General features: G+C 45.0%; 1 protein-coding gene across 3 annotated transcripts in view; it reads left to right on the top strand.

The window, feature by feature from the left end:
- The first annotated feature begins 488 nt into the window (after nt 1-488).
- VAMP7 (vesicle associated membrane protein 7) overlaps nt 489-13,130 on the top strand; it is a 29,628-nt gene continuing 16,986 nt past the window's right edge. For 2 of the 3 annotated variants that reach the window (XM_024207957.3, XM_024207955.3), the window contains exon 1: nt 523-609. The gene's annotated coding sequence lies outside the window, so the exon portion shown is untranslated. Of the gene's footprint in view, nt 610-13,130 lie in introns of all 3 variants that reach the window. The other variant, XM_024207956.3, reaches the window with a different exon arrangement.

The raw sequence follows: 13,130 nt of genomic DNA, 5'->3' as shown, positions 1-13,130 counted from the left end.
TGGAGAGATGGTACATCACTAAGGCTACATTAGGGGTATTTTTAGTAAAAGTAATGAACAGGCCACAGCAATAAACAAAAAGTCACGGCCAGTAACCTGTCCATGGCTTTTACTGAAAATACCCCTAACTAAATCTTAGGCGCTGGGGGTGGGGGCCCTCTAGCCGACGCTGCTGCTCTGGGGGGGGGGGGGGGGTGCTCTGCGAGTCGCTTCGAACTGGAATCTGAATGTGATTTGCGGCAGCGGGTCTAGGGAGGCCCCAGGAGGACACGGGCTGGGCAGTCTTGAGCCTGCCAGGGGGAGTTGCCGTCCTGGGCTCTCGGCGGTGCCTCTCACAGCGAGCCGCACACGCTCACCTTAGAACTACAATACCCAGCAGTCAGAGCGGCTGGGGAGGTGGTGTTTCCCAACGCGCAGCGCGGCTCGGGCGGAAGCGGCCCCGTCCCCGCGCTGGTGACTACATTTCCCGTGAGTTCCCGCGGCGTGGGGAGCGTCTCTGGCGGAAGTGCACGTGCTCGCCAAACGGAGGGGAAAGCGACTGGGGGAGGCAGGTAAACAGCGCACCGGGCTGGGGACTCCCCCGCCCGGAAAGCGAGGCCGCGGGTGCAGGTGAGAGGGGGCGGGGCGGGAGTTGGTGGAAGGCTCAAGAAGAGGGGGTAGGGGTAGGATTGGGGGCAGGAGGAAGGCGGAAGGAATCTGGGGGGCAGGAGGAGGGTCTGGGGAGTGGGCTTGGGGGACAGAAGGAGGAGGAGGATTGGGGAGAAGGGGTGGGGGCAATAAAGCAGGAGGAAGGTGGAAGAGGGCTTGGGGACAGGAGGGGAGAAGGGTAGGACGGGGGGGGGGCAGGAGAAGGCCGGGGTGGGTGGGTGGGTCTGGGGACGGGGATAGGAGAGTAGTAGCAATAAAACAGCAGGAGGAAGGGGTGTGGGGCTGGGCCCAAATGGGGACTAGAGGCAGAAGGAAGGAGTGTGGGGGACAGGTAGAAGGAGTAGGGGTGGGAGTTACCACCCCAGGAGAGTGCTGAAGCTCAGGGACAGAGCCAGGGGCTTTCCACCCAAAGGATGGAGAAGCCGCATCATGCAGCAACATTTGTTAGTAGTGTCTGTGCAATAGAGGAGGAGTGGGGTGTCCAAGTTGGTGGCTGTTGTCTGTACACCTGTGGAGTGTTGCCAGGAAGCTTCACCCAGAGACATTGCAGTCTTCCTGATTTGCCTCACTAACAACATCTGAAATTGCTGACTGGAATCTAAACATCTCATTTAACCTTCCCTGTTGGTGCTGTTTGTTCTGTAGCCTATCTTTATCTTGTTTACTTATTGCATTTCTCTTCTCCTGGGCAAGCTTGTTGGTTTCACTTTCAGGTTCTGGTGTATGGGTCAATGCTGCCTTGCTGAGCTTGTAAATGCCTCAAAAGGGTTTTTAACGCCAGTCTCCAAAACAAGTCCCAATATTCTGCTTGTGCAAATCTAAATATTTTGGCATAAACTGACAGTCTCTCTTTAAAGAGTGGGAGGAAAGGGACAGACTTCCAATAGCAAAGCTGTCCCTTTGTAAGGAGAGCTGCCATATAGAAGTAGAGGTAAACAGGAGGGAAAATAGTGAGATGATCTTGAGGGAAGCTTTATGACAGTTGAACACTATTGTTCTGTAGGTGAGAGTTGTATAATCTCTTGTTAGAGACAAAGACAATTGTGAAACCAAATTAGCTTTAAATGTGGAGGGGGTGGGGAAGAGAACAAATATTACTCAATAATTACAAAAGGGAAAATGAAGTTTGCTGTTTTCCCCCCTGTTCTGGTTAGGTGTTTGCATTGAGTGATGTGTTCTGGGGGATGCTGGAAGTGGAAACCAGAAGACTGTGGAAGTCAGCTAGCTTCTGACTTTGCATGTGGGCTTTTATGCAAACATAAGAATGGCCCTACTGGGTCAGACCAAAGGTCCATCTAGCCCAGTATCCTGTCTTCCGACAGTGGCTAGAACCAGGTGCCCCAGAGGGAATAAACAGAACAGGTAATCATCAAGTGATCCATCCCCTGTCACTCATTCCCAGCTCCTGGCAAACAGAGGCTATTCATATATTGAGATATACCTATCTCATAGCGCTGGAAGGACCCTGAAAGGTCATCGAGTCCAGCCCCCTGCTTTCACTAGCAGGACCAAGTACTGATTTTTGCCCCAGATCCCTACGTGGCCCCCTCAAGGATTGAACTCATAATCCTAGGTTTAGCAGGCCAATGCTCAAACCACTGAGCTATCCCTCCCCCCTAGGGACACCATTCCTGCCCATCCTGGGTAATAACCATTGATGGACATATCCTCCATGAATTTATCTAGGTTTTTTTTTAACCCTGTTATCGTCTTGGTCTTCACAACATCCTCTGGCAAGGAGTTCCACCGGTTGACTGTGCTTTGTGTGAAGAAATACTTCCTTTTATTTGTTTTAAACCTGCTGCCTCTTAATTTCATTTGCAAAAGGGGTGGAGAGGTAGAATGAAGGCTGACTTTGATGGGAAGCTAGTCAATGAACTTGATGGAAGTTGTAAGGAAAGTCTGTTTTATTTTTGTTTTTTTCCCCCTTCAGTCTGTGCTTGGTAAGTTCTTCTCTCTCAACAATAATTAAACACTGAAAAGGAGACACAGAATGAGAGAATCTTCAAACTTGGATTTAGTAAAAGCAAGGTTTTACAGAACTCAAAAACAATAGAAACATATCAGTGACGCAACAAAAATTTCAGTGGAAAATCTCTTGGCTTACGCTTACCTGAACTATGTAAGACTGTGTCAGTGCATGAGAACCTGAGTATGAAATTGATCAAGTATGCAAAGTGCAACAGGCCAGTTTATTTTAGTTCATCTCTGGAACTAAATGTCACTATATATACACCATATATACTTGTTCATAAGCCGAATTTTTTTAGTAAAAAAGGGAAGCACCAGAGAAGGGGGTCGGCTTATGAACGGGTATAGAGAGGGAGAGGTGGGACACAGCCCCTCCCCCCAACAGAGGGAGCAAGGAGAGGCAGCAGAGCCAGAAAGGAAGAGGCGGGGCCAGAGTCTCTCCGCTTCTGGCCACGCTGCTCTCCCCCCCAGCCTCCGAAGCAACTGTAGCTACGGGGTTGGCAGGCTGCAGCTGTGCCGCTTGGCCCCGACCCCAGAGCAGGTTGTGGCCACGCCGCCCGGTCTGGCCCACCGGAGCATGCTGCGGTCGCGCTGCCCAGCCTGCCGGAGCAGAGCCTGCCGGAGCAGCTCCAGCCAGGCCAGAGACGTCCTCCCCAGATAAACTGGGAAGGGATGGGATGGGGAGAGTGTGGGGGTCCCGGCCTAGGGCTGGGGTCATCTGGGGGATGGTAGCAGGAGCTGACCCCCAGCTTCTCCCCCACAAAAAATTTCCCCACCAGTTGCTATCCCGGCCCATCAGGGTAAGCAGCTGGCGCGCCGGAACACTTTTGTTTACTTAGGTTTACCTCCGTGCTTGCGGACGCTCAAGGTAAACAAACCATCTCGGCCCACCAGCGGCTTATCCTGATGGCCCAGGAGCCAAAGTTTGCTGACCCCTGAATTATAGGGTTGGCTTATGAACGGGTCATAAAAATTTTCCATTTTTACTTATCAATCTGGGGTGTGTGTGTCATCTTATAAACGAACCGGTTTATGATTGAGTATATATGGTAATTTAGGCCAATGGCTTAATTGAATTCAAAATAAGAATTGGACACTCTCACGGATAAAGAGAAAATCTACAGTTACATTTGCTTTGGGGAAAAATAGAAGGGATATAAACCTTCATGTTTCAGAACATACCTCAACAGCTGAATTACGTAAATTAAGTTGTCATGGGATCAGAGGGAAGATCCTTTCATGGATTGAGAACTGGTTAAAAGACAGGGAACAAAGGGTGGGAACAAATGGTAAATTTTCAGAATGGAGAGGAGTAACTAGTGGTGTTCCCCAAGGGTCAGTCCTAGGACCAATCCTATTCAACATATTCATAAATGATCTGTAGAAAGGGGTAAACAGTGAGGTGGCAAAGTTTGCAGATGATACTAAACTGCTCAAGATAGTTAAGACCAAAGCAGACTGTGAAGAACTTCAAAAAGATCTCACAAAACTAAGTGATTGGGCAACAAAGTGGCAAATTAAATTTAATGTGGATAAATATAAAGTAATGCACATTGGAAAAAATAACCCCAACTATACATACAATATGATGGGGGCTAATTTAGCTGCAACTAATCAGGAAGGAGATCTTGGAGTCATTGTGGATAGTTCTCTGAAGACGTCTACGCAGTGTGTAGCAGCAGTCAAAAAAGCAAAGAGGATGTTAGGAATCATTAAAAAAGGAATAGAGAATAAGACGGAGAATATCTTATTGTCCTTATATAAATCCATGATACGTCCACATCTTGAATACTGCGTACAGATGTGGTCTCATCTTAAAAAAGATATACTGGCATTAGAAAAGGTTCAGAGAAGGGCAACAAAAATGATTATGGGTTTGGAACGGGTCCCATATGAGGAGAGATTAAAGAGGCTAGGACTTTTCAGCTTGGAAAAGAGGAGCCTAAGGGGGGATATGATAGAGGTATATAAAATCATGAGTGGTGTGGAGAAAGTGAATAAGGAAAAGTTATTTACTTGTTCCCATAATATAAGAACTAGCCACCAAATGAAATTAATGGGCAGCAGGTTTAAAACGAATAAAAGGAAGTTCTTCAAACAGCGCACAGTCAACCTTTGGAACTCCTTGTCTGAGGAGGTTGTAAAGGCTAGGACTATAACAGGGTTTAAAAGAGAACTAGATGAATTCATGGAGGTTAAGTCCATTAATAGCTATTAGCCAGGATGGGTAAGGAATGGTGTCCCTAGCCTCTGTCTGTCAGAGGATGGAGATGGATGGAAGGAGAGAGATCACTTGATTGTTACCTGTTAGGTTCACTCCCTCTGGGACACCTGGCATTGGCCACTGTCGGTAGACAGGATACTGGGCTGGATGGACCTTTGGTCTGACCCACTATGGCCATTCTTATGGGCTAGGAAGAAACTTCTTTAAGGAGCTAGTTATTTCATAATTGTCTGTTACGGAGTTTCTTTCACTTTTCTGTGAAATATCTTTTACTGGCTGCCTGACTAGACGGGACACTGGTTTGACCAATCATGGCAGCTTTTGTGTTCCTGATGCTCAGGTTGAGAGATGCAAAAAATAAATAGCCTAAGTACAGAAAAGGATGTTAGATTTTCACATTTGTTTTAATGTAAGGTGGTGTTAATGGTAGGAATATCTTTAAAGGGACACGTGTCAGGTCAAAATAAACTAAGAGCCACATGGAAGCTTTGGAGGATAGAATAAAAACTTTTCCTCATTTTAAATTAACGAAAATGAGGGAGAACTAAAAAGAAGTTTGTCTCACTTTCTGCTGAAGTCATCAAGTTTAAATATTCACTATAGAGGTCAAGAAGGAATCTGTAGTCTATCGATACAAATGTTGCTCATGCTAATTTTCTTAACATATGTACTGTGGAACAACACGTACCATGCATTGTCTGTACTGAATCTGATTTGGAGAAAACTGTTTTTCTGGTGACCTTAGGAGATTTCCCAACATAGTGATAGGGAAGGGATTGTGTTCTGTATCCCTTGTGGCTCTTTGTGCCCCCCACAAGCAAATAGAATCATATCAATCTAGGGCTGGAAGGGACTTCTAGAGGTCATCTAGTCCAGTCCCCTGCACTGAGGCAGGACCAAGTAAACTTAGATCACCCTTGACATGTGTTTGTCCAACCGTTTCTTAAAAGCCTCCAATGATGGGGATTCTACAAACCCCCTAGGGAATTTATGCTGGAGCCACCCTCAGAGTTAGAATGTTTTTCCTAACATATAATCTAAATTTCCCTAGCTGCAGAGTAAGCCCATTTCTTCTTGTCCTACCTTCAGTGGGCATGGAGAACAATTGATCACAGTCCTTTTTATAACAGCCCTTAACAGATCTGAAGACTTATCAGGTCCCCCTCAGTTGTCTTTTCTCAAGACTAAACCTTCCCAGTTTTTTTTACTTTCCTCATATGTCAGATTTTCTAAACATTTTATCACTGTTGCTGCTCTTCCCTGGACTCTTCAATTTGTCCACTTCTTTCTCAAAGTGTGGTGCCCAGAACTGGACACAGTACTCCAGCTGAAGCCTCACCCACCATGCTGAGTAGCGGGCAGGACAGTTACCTTACTTATGATGCTCCTGTTAATACACCCCAGAATATTAGCCTTTTTTGCAACTGCATCATATTGTGGACTCTCATTCAAGTTGTGAGCTGCTATAATCCCCAGATCCTTTTCCATAGTACTACCACCACCTATTCAGTTATTCCCCATTTTATAGATTTTTCCTTCTTAAGTGAAGTGCTTCACACTTGTTATTGAATTTCATCTTCTTGATTTCAGGCCAATTTTCATCCAAGAGCATAAAGTGCCTTAACATATGCCTCCTGCTCAGCCTCATTTTTTTCCAAGTGGGGAAACTGACACAGAGGTCAGATGACTTGCCAAGGACATGCCACAAGTTAGTCTGGAGTAGCTGCTGGCCATTACGCATCCTATCTCTGGTGGATATTTGGCTTATGCTGAGGAAGCATCATTTGTACTCTAGGCATAATCTCATCAGGCACTAATGAAGACAGCTGCTTGCTGTGTAATGGGGTGGAGCAAGCTACAGTTCTACAGTGGTTCTGTAGCCCTGTTTGCTCTTTCAAGATCATAGTCAGGGATCCTAGTCTGCTCCTGCCTCTCATGAGAGTATTAAGTCCCAGTAAATTGGCTTGTACAGAGTTGCAATTGTGTTTGGGATCCAGTCTATTTTTGGCTTGGCTTTCTTCTCCATTTAGGCTTTAGATGGTAAATGTGGTGGTTTTCTGCTGGAAGGTTTCAAGCGATGAAAAACTTTCTAAGTATAAGGGTAATATAGTTCTGAAATAGGCTTCCAAGGGAGGGTTTTTTTGGTTTTTGTTTTTTTTAATTCCCCTCATTGGAGGTTTTTATGACAGATTGGACAAACACCTGTCAGGGATGGTCTGGGTTTACTTGGTCTTGCCTCAGTGCAGGGTGCTGGACTTGATGTCTCATGGACCTTTCCAGCCCTACTTTCTGTGATTCTATGATTTAGTCAGTCCTGGCATGTGCCTTTTTATATCATCATGGCCCCACTCTAAAATCACCCTGGTGACCAGAGCATATAAACAGATAGACATGTCCAGTGGGCTACGCCCTTTTCCTGCCTTTCAGAATAATGGAGGGAGGTATTTATTTGGTAACTGATGCACTCAACCGTGTCTGGTTGCACTTAGGCTGAATTCTTGCTGTATGAGGTTCTTAATACTAACCCTCAATAAGAAACTTCCCCAGCTCTAGCAATGTGCTCTGAAGATCCATGGACTCAGGCTTTCTCAGACCAGAGGTGACAAGCAGACTCCACAGTCATCTTGACTGTGGAGTCTGTTTGCCTTGTCTGGTCTGGGTCTCCTTCCCTGCTCTTGTGTTTTGCAAATGTGCAATGTAGTGTAATGGGCGTGTCTTCAGAACTTCTCTATAATTCTGGATGAGAAATGACTTAAAGCAACTTGCCCAGTTTGAAATCTGATTAGGAAGAGGTCAAGACAACTTCTCTTCCAGAAAGGTCTATCTCAAGACACATAAGGACACTTCTGTCTGACCAGACTACAGTGATGCACTCCCTTGCAAATGGGCCAGTTTATGGACCTTGATTTCTCTAGATATCTGTCTCTGAGACTCTGAGGAAGGGGGTTGTTATGCTTATAAGAAGCACACAGGATCTTTTTCAGGGGAAAAGGTAATTTGCCGTGTTTATTGAAGATACAACAATTAGCGTATGCATTCAGTCATCACACACACTCTCTCTCTGTCTGTCTGTCTGTCTGTCCTGCCAGTCGATGTTATAGTTACCAGTCCAGATCAATCTAGTGCCCAGGGAGGTTGATCATGGGTAGGTAGGAGCCAGGTTCTGTCGGTCGCGACATGATGCTCTGGGGAAGTCTTGGCAGGATGAACTCAAAGTTTCATGGCAAGGCACCCTGTTTATATAGTGATTTTCTTTCATTGGGACCAATGAGTTTTGCATCGTCAAGCTGTAATCAATTGTTGTTTGACGAGTGCTTGTTTTCTTAAATTGTTTTTCTCATCCTTTATCTTGTTCTTTCATCAAGTCTCTCAGGGAGTTATCCCATGCTGGTTTTGATTACAGCTATCTGTCCCCATTGATAGGTGCCTGTCTCATCTTTAGAGTCCTCAATCTGCCCTCCTCTGACATTTCAGTAGGGGCATGTTGCAGCCTCCTGGCGCTCTTGCATCTGTCTCCAGTTCCTCCCTAGACCATCTGGTTCAGCGATGGCCTTCACACTTATCTCAACACACACACATTCCTCATTCACACACAAAACAGAATTAATTTACACAGAACATTTTGAACAGGAACATCAAGTTGCAATGCAAAAGAAAACAATTAGCATTCTTTTACTTATTTGAGAATGCTAAACCTACAACAAAATGGTGACCCTCAAAGGTCTGTTACTGCCTTAAAATCAGTCCAGACACAAAGAAATTCTGGCTAATGCATCTCTACTAATGGCATATCAAGCCATTCCTATCTGCTATTCAAAAAGGATGGCTGACAGGATATGGTCAAATCATACATCAATACATTTAATACATGCTACATTATTATCTCATTATTCTTTATCCTTCATTCTAAATCATATAAAATACAAACATAAAATCCTACTACTACAGGGTGAGTAATAGTTCTCTTGTATTGGGCTAATGCACTGCCATGTTATACCACCCAGGTCTGGCTTACAGCAGGTAGGTTTCCAGATATTGGCAGGAAGGAGCAATAGATTGTTGTGGTCAGGCTTCTAAGGTCTCTTTCATAAGTAACTTGTAGATCAGTGCAAGCAGGTCACCTCAGGTTTTTACGATCAGATATGTCTCAAACAGCAGAAGAGCTGATGGGGACTCCTTGAAAGCATGTTTTAAACCCCTTGTTAAATCATCATGCAGAGCAGATGGCTTAAGCGCTGCTAATGATGATGGCCTGCAGTCCTGTAGGCCTTTCTCGGTGTAACTTACTGTCTCTTCTGTGAAATAGATATTCTGATCATTGTACAGATGTGGGCGGGTGGTGGGGAGATATGAACATAGTGAGGATAAGAAAAAAGGTCAAGGCGTGAATTGATAGAATGGCCAGAACCATGAGTCCTGACACCTAGTCAGTCCCCTACTCTGATCACAAGTGAAATGCCCTGTGGGTATGGTGTGTGTGGTTTTCTTTTTTTTTTTTTTTTGGTTGTCTATTTTTATGTATGTATGTGGACAAGTGCTCCATTTAATAAGTGTCTGTTTCATCCTGCAAAAGAATCCTGAACGTCTATGCTGCAGATGCCAATTTATCTGCCCGACGTAGAGGAAGAAAGCAATAGCCTGTTAAGGGATCATGACAGGAGTTAAGGCTACCTGAGCTTTTAGGGAACCTTACTAAACAAAGCATTCTCTCCTAGAAGTGCTCCTGCACATTTAAAAAAATAAAAATAAAAACAAGTGCAGTTCTGTTAGAGAAGATGGGTGAAGTAATGAGAGAAGAGTCTTATTTCTTTATAGTAATAAAGGACAATAGCGAGACTTACATGCCATAATCACAGTTGTGCTATCTATAATATTGGGGAAAATAGCTCTACAAAGATGATGGCAAACAGAAAAAGGTCACCAAATAAATGTATTTGCCACTGTAGCTTTTGTTCTCTTTGGCTAGCCTTTTGCTTGCAAATCAGAGATGAGAATGGTGCATGCTGAGAGAGAAGCATTCAAAGCCCCTGAGAGCTTGCTTGCTCACTTCCTCAAGCTGGTAGGGCCTTGAAGCTGCATAAGCAGACAAAACAGCTGCACAGTGAGGATAAGCAGGAAGCTTGCTGGCTGCTATGCAGGTAGCGGGGATAGTGCTGAGAAGCCAACAGGGAGTGACTGTAGCACTGATGCAGGGAGAAGGATGCTGCAAAAAAGGCTTCATGAAAGTTTATCGATGGGATGTCAGTCCTACTGCTTAAGCCTAGATTTATGTCCTAACCAGGTTGTTCCCTCTAGGAGTGAGAATGGGTGGAGTGATTGAGGCAAATACAAGCACTTTGAAATATAAAGGGGCATGGGGAAGTGGGGAGCCCATCAGCACAGCTTAAAGAAGCAAGAAGGAGACAAGTGCAGCTGGTAAACATATCAAGTATCAGAGGGGTAGCCGTGTTAGTCTGAATCTGTAAAAAGCAACGAGGGTCCTGTGACACCTTTAAGTCTTAAAGGTGCCACAGGACCCTCCTTGCTTTTGGTAAACATATGTATCAAGTTGCAGTCATCCAGAGACACTGATTAGTTCTGCTTTGAGCAACCAGTGCAGAGCAAAGGAGCAGCAGGAGTAGGAGTAGCCCTCTACCTCTAGCGGGGTGAGGCTGAAAGCCCATTAATTTGGGTCTGAAGATTGACTATTCTAGACCAAGAGGGAAGTGAAAGAGGCAAATTCAGTGAACGCTAGGGCACTGGAGGGAAATAGTGCTGTGACGGCTGACAAATGCTGGAGTGCCCTTCGCTCTGCCCTGCTTATTGCTCTGTTTTCATGTAAGAGGCCAAGGGAAAGTAAGTGTGAGCAGCTCTCCTGCGTCTGGGATTTCATCGATTCAGGGTGTATTCTCTGGGTTTGTAAAGCTCTTCCATTTAATGGCATATCTGATTTGCCCTCTTCCTCTGAAAGTCTTCTTCAGCAGCCCGGAGCGCTCTAAATCTTTCATTGCTCTGCTCTCCTGCTTATCTACTCTTGTGTCCTATCACATTGGCTTTGCCAGTGATGCAAGCTTGAACACCTGTCTGTTCCCACAAATGTCTCTATGCTGTCTTTGCTGATTTTCAGCATGGAATGCCATTTCTGACTTAATCCATAAATCCACTATCCTATTCTTCAAATCCCTCCTCATGACACATTTCTTGTGATGCCATCATGAGTTGGCAACCTTGCATGGCACTCAGCACTCTTTAATACAATGATATCAACTCTATTAGATTTCAAACCACTAAGCTATGCAATAGCTAACCTATGTAACACTGTGGTCTTAGTATCATTGCCCCTCTTCTTGCCTTCCCACGTGCCTACTATTGGCATACTCACTATCTAATTTGAAGTGAGATTCAGCAAGTACACTTCTACCCCGATATAACGCGACCCGATATAACGCAGTAAAGCAGTGCTCCGGGGCGGGGATGCGCACTCCGGCGGATCAAAGCAAGTTCGATATAACGTGGTTTCACCTATAACGCGGTAAGATTTTTTTGGCTCCCGAGGACAGCGTTATATCGAGGTAGAGGTGTATGATTACTAGCTCAGAACTTTATCTCTGTGTCTAAAGTGGCTGGCCCAGTGGGACCTTGATCCTGAATTGGGGCATCGCAAACATCAAATATAAGCCCTTGTGCAGAATTAAGTGTGTGTTTAAAAAAAAGTCATTTTATGCCCATATTGCTAGAGCAGACCAGGGGTTGGCCTGATAGAAAGGTAATGATAGTTCTTTCAGTACATGCTTTCTGGGTTCAAAAGTTAAAGGCTGCTTTATGGTCTGGTGCCTGCTACTTCCTCTTTATATGCCTTTCTCCTATTTTCATGCATAATGACTCTTGCACATGGTGGTGAAAGTGCTGGCCAGAAAGAGGTTGCTGAAGTGCAGGTCGTATCAGGTTGTTTTGTCCCTGCTGCCACCTACGATGGACACTGATGTGATACTTGATTGCATAGAGTCATTTCAAGACTCAGTAGCTCTGTATATACTAGGGAATTGGTCTGTTGCTGTAAACAGCGGTTGGTACCAAGTTTACAATTCAATGCTTGTTTCCTGTAACGGTGTACGTAATGCAGAAGGGACAAAACCAGCAGTTCTCAATGTTTCTACTGGGAATCTGGTACTGACCCGCTATTGTCAGGAATGGGTCATTTTCCTACTGTAGATGGAGTCCTGTTGTATTAACTGAGATGGAATATGTGGTCCCAAAGACTTAAAGGTGTTAACATAACCCTGAAATTGTCCAACATTAAACAGTTTAAACAAGGTTTGGGGTTTGGTATCCAGTGACCTTAGCCTGCTTTGTACCATGGCAAACACACCATGAAACATTCTTTTAATCTTTTATTAAAGATGGGGGGGGGGGGACAGTTAAAGCATTTGAAATATATGTAAAGTATTAAATAAGGTTTTCATTTTAACAATAACCCTTGTTGCCTTTCCCTTGAGCTCTAGAGAGCCTTCAGAAAGGAAAAGAAACCTTATTTGACCATCTTTCAGATGGCATCCAAGATAACAGTCCTTTCTGGGGTAAAGAGAAGAAGTTAGCTGAGATGACCTGGAGGAAGTGTTGTTGTTAAAGTCCGATCTAGTTTCCTAAATGACAAAATGAGAGAGAGGGACAAGACGGAAGAGAAAAGAACAGCAAAGATAGAAAACGCAGCTGCTGTTGACTCTCACTGCTGAAAAACCCAGGCACAGCACAGTCTGATCAGCCACTTCAAGACCTGGCAAACTTGTATTAGCATCAGGCTGTTTAGATCATTGCATTTAGCTGCCTCTTTGGTCACAGGCTTGCAAAATATACAGTCCAGGCTAGCCAAGCCAGACTCTAATTAGGCAGAAGGAAAAAGAGACAGAAAAGAGAAGAAATAAAGAGGGGAAGAAAAAGAACTGGTGGGGGAGGGGAACGAGCATGCAGCAGGTGACAGTATTACATCCCAGGTCAAAGTTTCCCCAAGCCAATGGCTCATGGGGCTGATGTGGTTAAGGCATGTCAGTTTCATAGCCAATGGTACCCAAGGGAGAAATGTGGCCAGCAGCACATCCAAACGCCTTTGGCTGCTCTAACCTGCTGGATCATTTGGCCATTGTGTGAACTGGAGATGGCCTTTCAGTGTGAGATCAAGTGAGACTCAAAAGCACAACTTTTGGGGTTGTAGTTGAGTTAACCACTCAGCCACTGCACTCACATCCCAGGTGCTAGTTGGGTTTAGCTGCAGCTGGTAGAGGTGGAGGTGCTGCTATCATCTGAATCCTCT

This window comes from Terrapene carolina, unplaced genomic scaffold (assembly GCF_002925995.2).
Source record: "Terrapene carolina triunguis isolate 2854851 unplaced genomic scaffold, T_m_triunguis-2.0 Scaffold583, whole genome shotgun sequence".
NCBI lineage: Eukaryota > Metazoa > Chordata > Testudines > Emydidae > Terrapene > Terrapene triunguis.
Note: the sequence above shows the minus strand (reverse complement) of the source record. Positions and strands in the feature narration are given on the sequence as shown.